A 10,740-nucleotide genomic window follows, 5' to 3' on the forward strand; every position below is an offset into this window, starting at 1 on the left:
AGATCTATATAAAAAATAGTTTTAATACAAAGGGAAGAGAATTGGACATAGTGAGTTTTGGCAACCTTCCATTCAGTGAATAACCTGAACCAAGGGCATCTAGGGTGCAATTATTCCAATCTTTCATTGTTTGATATAGCCTATTTCTCACTCATTCACAAATAAAAAAGAAAAAGATTTCTCTTTACTATAGCAATAAGCTGTAAACACCCTCATACATCCACGTTGATACTGTCCTTCCCCACAGTACCTTCAGAAGCCACTGAGGTGGAAGAGACAGACAAATGACAAGAATGGTTAATACTCATCCAATTATGTTATGTGGTAGTTTTACAATGCACTGGTGGGATCTCAGCTAAACTGTTCTCAATTATAGCATTCTGCCATGCAAAAAGATAATGATGTATTGGGAAGGACAATATTCCAGAGCTGATTTACAAAAATTGAATGATCTGTAATGCAGACAGTGCTGTGCCTCCTAAATGCTTTAGTGTTGGATCTTGATTTACGAATGGGAATAGTAAAAATGACGTGAGTCCATCAGAAAATGTGGATCTGAAATAGAGGGAAAAAAAGATTTTGTTTTGTGTTCTTCTGCATGTTTAAATTACTATATTTTAAGGATCAATGAGATGGATTCAGTTTTCAACATTTAGGTATATCATCACACTCTCTTCTTCCGACAATCTTTTATCATTAACTTCCTCTTACAAACTAACTACATGAGAAACTTTGGAGTAAACTGTACTGTAGGTCAGTGGGGCTTGCACTTACTTATGGCAGGGTTGAGCTTAGTTCCTATCTCTGGTGCAAATAAAGAGACAATCTATCAGTGATACCATACCAAACAGCCAATAGACATGCTTTGCGAATAACTCTCTCAGTTATTCTTCTGCACTGATGATTACATTCCATCACTTATACTCAAAGTGGGTTAGAGTATATCTCCCAAAATGAAACCGATGAAAAACAAGTTTTCATAATAGATACTTCTTTGCACTTGCGACCAAATCTATTTCTGATGCAGCTTGTGTCCAACAGACTCTAATTTCCTGTAATGCCATTCTGAGGATTCAGACAGGGGAAAAAAATGAAGCAGCGAGGCTATACAGTGCATGTTCATATAATATTACTACAGAGCTATTACAGAGAAAATTAAAAAAGGTGATGTGTCAAAAGTAGGAGCCACAGTATTTCCCCAAACTTTTGATGCCTGGGACACACTTTTGTTCTGGATTAATATGGGCTGCATACTTCACTCTGACACCTGAAAAGGGTTTCATTTCATATATATATAAGTACAAATTTGAAAATAAATAACTTATTCCATTACCCTGCCAGGACAAATCATGCCATTACTGAGATGTACTGTTAAAAAAATAACTCAATGCATTTTCTGAATTTTGCAGCACCCCAGCTGAAAAATCACTGAGATGGATCTAAATTCAGAAAAGACATAGAGAGGGCCTTGAGGCTAAAAAAGGTTAAGAATCATTGGTCTATCTGGTGCCACTTAAGGGCAATGCAGGCAGGATCTCATCCTGCTGCACTCTATTCTGTCTGCCTGGCTTCCCCCCTGCTCTATCCCCCTACCACTCCCTGCTCAAGCAGGGATTCCCCCCTTCCCCTCTCCCATAGCACAGACTGTAGCCAGCATGTGTAATGCTAGCTAATGCTGAGAGGTGTCTGTGTAAGGCAGACAGGACAGTGTCTGCTTAGGGCTTTTTGGAGCTAATCAACAGGTCAGCTGGTAATGTCCCTCCATTCTTTCCTTGGGGAAAGCTGTTTAAGAAGAGCTTGAACTACTAAGACAGGCTTTTGTTTTCTTGATGGGGTGCTAAACACTGTATTATCAACTCCCTGAGGGCTCCCTCACTAGTCAGCAGCAGCAGGGAGGGGGGCTCTCCCTAATCAGAGAATCCTGTTGAGGCCTGGCCACACACCTCCTCAGTTCAGCAGTGTGGAAGGGAAGGGAGGGCAGCTCTAGCACCCCCCCAGCTTCTAGCCTGAGCCACTGCAGGCATGTGTCTAGATTTTCTCAGTCCAGAGGGAATGTCTGTGCACTTGCAAACTGGTTCAGCCTAGCCAGGTTAGACTAATCTGCAAAGATTGAATCAATTCAGGCTCAGGCTTCTTGAATGTCTGTTCCTACCCCTCAAGGCACACTTCCATTGCCTCTCCCAGCAGTTGGGATTCATTGCTATAAATACAGTGTTGGAAAACTAAAGGATAGGAATTTTACTTCTGATCCAGCTTTTCAGTCCTATGGTACAAGATAAAGTTAAATGCTATCAATGTTCAATTAAGGGCTTAAAATGCAAAGGTAATTCTTTTCTTTAAAGAAATATATAAAAAGTCACTTGAAAATGCTTCTAGTGTGAGGGCAAGTTGGTGCGAAGTGTTAGTACATTACTGTCTACCTGGCTCCTAGATCACACAGAGGTCCCAGTTAAAAATCAGGTCAGTAGTTATAGCCCACTCCTCATTTGTTTAAATTGTAAAATAGTAATTGTGCCCAACTCCATGCTATCTCCTCAACAGAGGCCTATGATTGTGCCAGAGGGCTCAGGATTAAGAGGCATTAGCAGAGGTATGTAGAACGGGGGTTGCACAATCCTGTTTCCAACATGCCAGATCAAAGCCAGGACAATTACAGTCTTAATTTCATAAGCATAAAATCACCTAAATATATAAAGTAAAAGTCTGCAAAAAGTAGTGACTATTCACAGTCTTCTCATACTAGGACAATATTTGCCTGGAATAATTGGGTACAATTATCCTAAGAGTACCAGAGCCAGTAAGTAAATACACTTCAGTTTTCCTCCTGTCATCAAAAGTATGTAATCCTAAATTAGTGAGCTGAACAGATTCCTAAGAGCCCTCAAAAGAGAGACTGCCAAATCTGCAAAGGAAGACTCATATGTGAAAGGTAAACATTTTTCTATTTTTCAGCTTCTCATTAACTTCACCTATTTAGACTCCATTGGGTGCTCAGCTTACTCATTCTAAAATGAGTAAATGTTTTAATTTAACCACTTAACCTCTAACACAAGCCCTTATTCTAACATTCTAACCTCTACCATTAGCCATTGTTGCTCATTATAATACTACTTTAACATGTAACAGATATTATGGTGATAGGCACCAATACAAAACCCTAAGATAGATTTGGGATGAACATATTTAAGACACATGACTTCTGTAACAGTCTACCCAAACCTATCTAAGCTGTCTCCTGTGCTGTTCATATATTGCCTGTGGGTGGTACAATTTGTTTTTAATTCAGATACTTCTACCAGTGTTCAGTTTATGGACAGTTCCAGGACTATGTCTGGTCTTGGAGTAATGAGCTGGCTTTTATAAAATATACAGAGTGCAATAATCATAACCTGTATTACCATAGACATTTTGGAAAGCTCTCCAAGTATCATACTACCATATTTACACAAATTCAAGATTGTGTTGAATTTAAGAGAACCCTCCAATATTTAGATTCTAGACATGGAAAATGTATAAATTTGTTCTAAGTTTCCCATATCTAGAATCTAATTTTTGGAGGGTTGTCTTAAATTCAACCTCCCCTCACAACTGCTATAGCAAGGCAAACAGCAGCAGGGGGCAGGGGAGTCAAGTGGCCTGTGCCCTGCCACAACTCCCTGCCGACTTCTGCCTCCCCTCCACTGGTGCCTGTATGCTCTGTACTCGCCCTCGTGGTGCTGGTACCCTCTTCCCACCTGTTCTCCCCCTGCCCCAGGGCCTATCCCCTTGCCACTTGGTGCCTCTCCTGTCTGCCCCCCTGTGCCTTTGAGCCCTGATGCTTGCCCCTCCCCACAGCACCTGCATCTTGAGCACAGGTCCACTTACCCTGCCCCCCACCTCCCTTTTAATGCCTGCCCCCGCTCTCAGAGGCAGGTGGAGGTGGGAGAAGAGGACAGCAACTAAGGCTCCAACTCCACACCCTGATTCAGGGTCAGAGCTGTTGATTCTCCCTGATGGTACTCAAATCTAAGACAAGCATCTTTCCCCTCCATGTTGAATGTTTTAGATTTGAGTAAATATGGTATCTGCAAATCTATTTTCCCTCTTGATCAAAATCTACATGTATTTTTCACATGAAGTCATATCCCATAGGCCTTACTCAGGCCTATTCCTGCATAGGGCAGGAATGGATACCTCTGTTCTGTTCAGGTTTTAAAACAGACCAATTACTGTAGTACTAAGTACCTACAAGACATAAGCACAGGAAAAAAAACCCAACAAACGAGGTGTGAGCTCTGATCAGAGTTATATTCAGTCAGAAGAATAAATTCATGGTGGGATAAAAGCCTCCAGTAATTAAAAAAAAAAAAATACTTTGAGCAAGACTTAAGTAGCACTGTGTGTCTACAGAACACCAGATGCTGGCTACAGGGGCAGACAGCTAATGAAAGTGTCACTTATTCAGAAAACTACAACTGGTAAATTTTAATTAATGAATAAGAACCATTTTAAATCTTTCTTTGTAAAACACAGTTCGAGAATTGGTGAATGGGTGGCTATTCCCCTCAAATCTGTAAGCAGAAATTCATGAAAAATAGGACTGAAAGAAAGATTAGGAGAAGGGGGTTTCACTTAGGCTAGGGACAGACATACAGCTTGCGGGAGCCTGAAATGACTGAACCAATTTGCAAGTGAATAGACATTCACTTTTGATTTTAGAAATGCAGCCACATGCCTGAAGTGGCTCAGGCTAGAAGCCGGGGAGCGCTAGAGCGGCCCTCTCTTCCCTTTGGCAGCAGCCACTTTCCCCCTGCTCCTGCTCAGGCAGTGGGGGGCCTGGCTAGAGATGGCCAGCATGGACCTGCTATCTGCCCAGGGCTGGGGCTGTGAGGCTGAGGTGAGCTGGCCTGTGGGTGCTGCTGAGGGCAGAGGTGGAGGGGCAAGCCTATGCTCTGCTGTGGGGGCTGAGCCCTACTCAGCGGGCTGTAGCTTGGGCTAAAGCAATGGGGACTGTGGCCAGACTGCTCCCAGCTCCCCATGCCAGGCTGGGTGGGGCTGTCATGGAACTGCAGCTGTCTGGGAACTGCCTTCCCAGCAGTTACGGCTCTGTGATAGCCCTGCCCAGTTGCATGGATGGGGCTGGCCAGGTAGCAGGCTGCCCAGGTGGCTTGGAGGTGCTGGCAGGCCCCAAGCCCGGCAGCCACCCACCGCTGCTACACTCCTTGCCCTGTGCAGCACCCAGCAGCAGCAGCAGCCACATCACAAGCAGCAGGCTGGCTGGGGCTGGGCGGGATGTTCTGCCCCCCTCACCTCCAGCTATCGCTGCCATAGCCACTGCTGCAGCTGCTCCTGCTTTGCCACTCTAGGTGGTGGGTGGGAAGCTTCATCCCAGCGGCTTCTGCCCAGGGCATAGAGCTCTGGATTGGGCTCTGGCTGCTTTCCACCAGCTGTGCCCACCTGCAGGTGCTGCTCATTGCACCAGGCAGGTGGAGCGGGTGGAAGGCAGCCAAGAGCTGGAGCCGCTGGAGGTGAGAGGAAGCTAGCTTGGTCTGGCAGGGCTGTTCTGCTCCCTCAACTCCAACTGCGGCTACTACTTTTGCCATCCCATGAAGCAGGGCTCCGGGGGGGAGAAGCTTCAGCCCCCATTTCCAGCCTGACGACTCCGGGTGGGAGAAGCTTCAGCCCCCATTTCCAGCCTGTGAACGGAGCTCTGGATACAGCTGCAGCTGCTTTCCATCCCCTCCACCCACCCAGTGTTATAAGCAGCTCCTGCGGGTGGGCATAGTGAGTGGAAGGCATCTGGAGCTGGAGCTCCATGCCCTGGGCACAAGTCACTGGGATGAAGCTTCCCACCAGCCCATCTAGTGAAGCATGGCGCAGCAGGGGCAGGAGCAGAGGTAGCAGCAGCAACCGCCGTGGAGGGACAGCTGGAGGCAATGGGGGCAGAACAGCATACAACATAAAAGCCAGCTCATTACTCAAAGACCAGACATAGTCCTGGAACTGTTGGGAAGCATGTGGACCTGATAAGGTATAAGAGAAGAATACCATCAGACACCTCACTGTAGCCCCTGACATTATATACAGATTGCATAAAGCCACTTGTACTAATGAAATGAGACACTCTGCACAAGCCAATTCAACAGGTTGATTTGTGTGGTCAGTAACTTGGATGAAGGGAATTAATCTCTAATTTTACTTGCCAATTCTTGTTCATATCTGGAATTAATTCCCTTTGTTTTTGCCCTTAAAGTAAAAATATTTGGTTTCCCCTTAAGAAGCTCAAAATGTGAAGGGTAAGGAATTACATCAAGATGAAGTCCAGTGGAAAAATATCCCAATTTAATGTGCTGCGGTTACTGTAAACTACCAAGGCTATGTGTATCTGTGCAACCAATTTAAAAATCCATGGAGACAACTGTAAGTAGGCATTTAGCTTTTTCTTAAAATCAACATCTTCAGCTCATTAGAAACATGTTGAAGGGCCACTGAGTTCAGTGTTAATGCCAGATATGCTATGTATCTCTGCATTCAGCAGACAGCATGAGCAGAACTAGATCCTGAGCTGATGAGAATTGGCATGAGTCTGTTGACTTATAAACAAGCACCATTAAAGTCAATTGAGCCATGCCAATTTTCCTCATTCAAGACAAACAGAGGTTGTATTTGTCCTGAAATAACCATTTTATCCTGGGACAAAGTGTAATCATTCAGGCGTTCATGTCCAGTGTCCTGGGATAAATTCTAAAAAGGGTTACCAGGATAAGAAGCATTAATAGTTTATCCTGGGACATTCCACAGTATTGAACAGTTACCCTGGGATTGAACCAGTGGCAGAGAAGCAGCAGTGCATTCAGCTGCTCATTAATTCCTGATTAGCAGGGTGATGTGTGTACACACCAGTCCTAGGATATTTCTGTTCTGTAATAAACACAGGCACAATTTGTCCAGGGACAAATGCAATGCCTGTTTCTAGCCCAGCTCTTTTAGGAAAGGGCTGGTTTATGCTACAAAGCTTCTCTGTGGTGGTAGAAACCTTTTTTGTCAGTGCTTACACCACCTCTGCTGAGCAGAGAAAAGCTTCTGTTGGCAGAATGTGCACATAGACACTCCTGTGACTTATGCTAGAAGGTGATGTGTTTCTAGGGTGTACTTTGCACTGTGGTGGCACAGCTGCTGTAGTGGAGCCATGAAACAGCCAGAATGCATGGATAGGTCCATGGCTTGATAACTTTATGGTAACAGCTACTGTCTGCCCATAGAAGTTCCAGCAGCAGAGGCAGATGTGTGTAGACAAGGCCTAACTAACTGAAATGCTTCTTGAATAGAAACTAATTTAAACACATTTAAAAAAAAAAGATTTTGAGAGACTTCTATTGTGAGCCATTCTACACTTACTCCCACAAATATCCCCCCCTGTCCCCTCCCCATGCCTTTATTTTGAGCATGACTGATTTACTATTTTTTCAATATTGTTTATATTTTGAACATTGTTTTCACATCTCCATTGACAGACAAATTCAGGGGACCTGAAATGGGAGACTGAGTCTCTCTGGTCTAGGTTAGTTATTTTAACACAACATAGGGACACTAGGAAAGGCCATTCACCAGCTTTCATTGGCATGTTTAAAAGAAGCTGGCGTTTCCGATCAAGAGGGAAAAGTGATCATTCTGCAGTTAAGACTGAAACTCAAAATGTCTGGGCTTAAAGCTGCAAAACTTGGGCAAGCCACTGATCCCCTATACTTCTCTTACCTACAGGTTAACAGGGGTGATTCTCCCTATTTCAAGCCAGTGTTGAGAGGTACTCAGGTACTGTGGTGGTAGAGTCTGGATAAACAGAAGTTTATTCACATTGTAGGAGGTTGATGGCGTGCCACCTGGAACTGAGTTGTCTCCCTATAAATGGTACTGTTTTGCCTTTCAAAAAAATCACCTGTCACACCTTTGATGTTATGGGAGATGGATGTTGAAACACTCTTGGGGAAACAAAAATGTTAGGGGCTCACAGAATCGGCTGGGTTTCGCTGGGCTCCACTATCCCCATCCCCTGCCGTAACCACTGCAGATGTTCCAGGAGCATTGGTACTGGCCTCTGATGTTGATACTCTGGTCTCAGTCTTAGGGATTACTGATAGGAATCTCTCTTCTCCTTCAGCTGCTTGCCCCGTTCTTCCCTGCATGGGTCCCAAGTCAGCCACCCTTGCTTCTAGTACCACCCTTACCTTCATGGTCAGGACAGACTCACTCCCTCTTGGAGAGTAAACTTGTCCATGTCTTCGCTTTGTTCAAGGTTCTCATAGTGGTTAACTTCACCCCCCCAGGATGGGACTCACTGGCCGAGCAGTTTCCTCCATTCCTGTGCCACCTCTCCCTTGCAGAGCAGCCTCCTTGCTGGATCTGTCCAGGTAAGTCAAGGAACTGGGGTTTTTCTTTGAGCTCTGGGGTCGGTCCTCTATTCCTGTGTTCTCTTCTACATTCTTTCTCTTCTCCTCTTCTCTCCTCTCCTGCCGCCTGCTGAATGCCCTCTTGGCATCCCTTAAATTTCCCTCTTGCCCAGCTGGGTCTGCCATGGTAGCTTCCCCTTTGCTGCCTGCCTGACCCAGCTGTTTCCTCCCCACTCCTTTGGTGTGGTTTTTCTTTCTCCTTTTGACTGCACCTTTCTCCTTCTCCTGGGCTCAAGCCCCAGCAGTTGGATTTGACACTGCATCCTTTGATCTGCTGTGGCCCCAGCTGGTTTCTTTAATTGCTCAGAGTGTGGCATTTCTCTTTCCCAGGCTCACCATGGTTTTTCTTGCCTCTCCAGGTAAGTTTTTTTTTTTTTTCATTTTTCTCTATCATTTCTGTGACAGGGTGTTTCAGTCACCCTGTCACACACATCAAAATATAATAATATAGGGACAGGCGGTGGTAAGGGGGACTTATGGTACTTGCAAATGTGGGGAATCATTTTGTCTGAAAAGACAGGGGAAAAATAAATAAAAAAAGGAAGCTGACACATGTTGCTGTCTCATTTCAAAGTGACATTTTCATTTTGAAAACTGCAAAAAAATTATATTAAAAGGGTTTAAAAACCACAAATGAAACACCTAACTTTAGAGAAACCATTTTTTGCTTCTGGTTGACAATATTTTTCCCAATTTTTCATTTCAGGCAGTGACCCCCCCGCAAATAAAATAAAAATCTCTCTGATTGTCCCTGTGATGGACGCTGGTTTTGCGGGCAGGAGCTGGCCACTGTCTATGGAATAGGCACCGGTTGCAGGGAGATGTGGGGAGTCATGTTGTCACCACCCTGTTATCCCAGTCTCGGTCTCACCCGCTTGCCCATCCCATTCCCAGATGTCACTCCCTGCTTGCCTGCAACTCTATCCCACCTGCCCAGATGAGCACACCCTGCCTGTGGGGGTCCCACCAGTTTCTATGGTGACCCAGCCTGCCTGCCCACTTGCCCACTCCATCCAGAGTCCCTGGTGATTGGTGCAGGAGGGATGGGCCAGGGTGCCCAGGCAGCGGGGCCAGGTCTAGCAGTGGCACTGGAGACACTGGTAGGGGCAGCCAGAGTGTGGGGCAAGAGCAAGTTGCTACTGTGGGGGCTGCTGGGAAACTGAGTCTGGCCACCATGCTGACCCACTCCTGCCACCCCACCACCCAGTGTCACAGACTACAGCTTCTGGCATGCTAGAGAGCTGCGTGTGTAGATACGATAGGCTGTGCTCTGTGCCAGGTAGTGCCTCTGTGCCTGGGGGCAGTGGGCCTGGCTGCATGTGCCACAGCCTCGTCTGCTTCTTGAGCCCAGGCCAGGCAGGGCTGAGGGACCTGCCACGGGCCAGACAGAGTCACCTGTCAGGTTGAATTTGGCTTATGGGCTGTATTTTGCCTGCCCCTCCTTTACAGCCTTAATAAAGTTCTAAAACAGGTGTGTATGTAATAGTGCCTTACAAAAATGACATATAACAATCTGGGTAGGCCTGTTATCTGTAATTTAATATTCTTTTGCTATTATTAATATTTCTTGGCAAAACATTTCAGTTACTAGACAACAATGTGAGGTGGTGATACTACAAAAAGTAACACATTGCTAAAAAATAAACAGCATCTTAGAATCAAGAGTACACTCTCTTGCCTTTCTCTATGATTACTACAGAAAATATTTCATAGATTTCATAGACATTAGGGCTGGAAGGGACCTCGGAAGATCATCGAGTCCAGCCCCCCGCCCAAAGGGCAGGAAGTCAGCTGGGGTCATAGGATCCCAGCAAGATAAGCATCCAGTTTGCTCTTGAAGGTGTTCAATGTAGGCGCTTGAAACACCTCTGGTGGCAGGCTGTTCCAGACCTTGGGGGCTTGGACAGTAAGGAAATTCTTCCTTATGTCCAGCCTGAAACGGTCTTGTAGTAGTTTATGACCATTCGACCTAGTCGTCATCCCTTGGGGCGCTCTGGTGAACAAACGTTCCCCCAGATACTGGTGGTCACCCCTGATAAACTTATAGGTGGCCATCAGATCACCCCTGAGCCTGTGCTTTTCCAGGCTAAAGAGCCCCAGGGCTCTCAGCCTGTCATCGTAGGGTCTGCTTCCTTGACCTCTGATCATGCGCGTGGCTCTTCTCTGGACTCTCTCAAGCTTCTCCACATCCTTTGTGGAGCCCAAAACTGGACGCAGTACTCCAGCTGCGGCCTCACTAAGGCCGAGTACAAGGGGAGAATGACATCCCGGGATTTGCTTGAGAAGTATCTATGGATGCAAGCCAGCGTTTTGG

The 10,740-nt window shown here is 45.7% G+C and overlaps 1 protein-coding gene and 1 long non-coding RNA gene across 3 annotated transcripts in view; one reads left to right on the forward strand and one right to left on the reverse strand.

The window, feature by feature from the left end:
• Positions 1 to 9,149, forward strand: part of LOC102384996 — a 12,981-nt gene extending 3,832 nt beyond the window's left edge. The window contains exons 2-4 of the long non-coding RNA XR_322960.2: positions 8,273 to 8,387; positions 8,757 to 8,785; positions 9,133 to 9,149. This is a non-coding gene — a long non-coding RNA (uncharacterized LOC102384996). The remainder of the gene's footprint in view (positions 1 to 8,272; positions 8,388 to 8,756; positions 8,786 to 9,132) is intronic.
• CHST9 (carbohydrate sulfotransferase 9) overlaps positions 1 to 10,740 on the reverse strand; it is a 191,792-nt gene that overhangs the window by 11,526 nt on the left and 169,526 nt on the right. The gene's annotated exons all lie outside the window — the stretch shown is intronic.

Source organism: Alligator sinensis, unplaced genomic scaffold (assembly GCF_000455745.1).
Source record: "Alligator sinensis unplaced genomic scaffold, ASM45574v1 scaffold117_1, whole genome shotgun sequence".
In the NCBI taxonomy this organism is placed as follows: Eukaryota; Metazoa; Chordata; order Crocodylia; family Alligatoridae; genus Alligator; species Alligator sinensis.